Source organism: Monopterus albus, unplaced genomic scaffold, assembly GCF_001952655.1.
Source record: "Monopterus albus unplaced genomic scaffold, M_albus_1.0 scaffold60.1, whole genome shotgun sequence".
In the NCBI taxonomy this organism is placed as follows: domain Eukaryota; kingdom Metazoa; phylum Chordata; class Actinopteri; order Synbranchiformes; family Synbranchidae; genus Monopterus; species Monopterus albus.
Window position 1 is genome coordinate 2,316,550 of NW_018127940.1, and position 791 is coordinate 2,317,340.

The following is a 791-nucleotide window of genomic DNA, read 5'->3' on the forward strand; positions in this document are numbered from 1 at the left end:
CTGAATCACTTTAGTTCGTATCAGACCCAAACAATGACACTATAACAGGGACAACATGTAGGGGAAGACGGGGGAAGATGACCCCCTTAAGAACATTATTTGTTTATTGAAAAACCTTTAGATGCTTGGGTATGAATTCACTATGTACAGCATTATGCATAAAGGAACTTATTAGAGAACAATTTAGAGGGTATTATAATAGTAAAGTAGGCTATTACATGCCATTTTTATACAAATGTTTTAAAGAGGGGGCATCTTCCCCCAGTAGATGGCATTTCCCACCTAACCACTCAGTGGCATCTTAGGTAGGTAGGTAGGTACTTTATTGATCCCTCAATGGGGAAATTTCAGTGTTTCAGCAGCAATGGAGAACAAACAACATAACACCATGAGAAACAAACACCACACACATATCTTGATAAACAAATTTCTTGCCCCAGATGTGTTTTTTTTCATATTAAATATTAGAAAATCCTATTTTATGTTTTGTTCCAAATAGAAAGACCCAGCTTTCCCATGATTGTTCCCATTGTATTAATGATGACGTGTTTGGTCTGCCTTTGCCCGAACACACAAATCTATATATTATAACAGTTATGGAAAAATAGATTATTTCAAAATATCATGTGGTGCAGAAGTCAGCCACAGAAAATTAACCTTTAAAACTAGTGGATGTTTGGGCGCATATGTAAAACGTTAGCTTTGATGATTTTTGGTGGCCACAGGTGGAGTTATATGTGGGTGGGTAGGCATCTTACCCCATCTTCCCCTATGTGAGTTAAAAAAAGGGG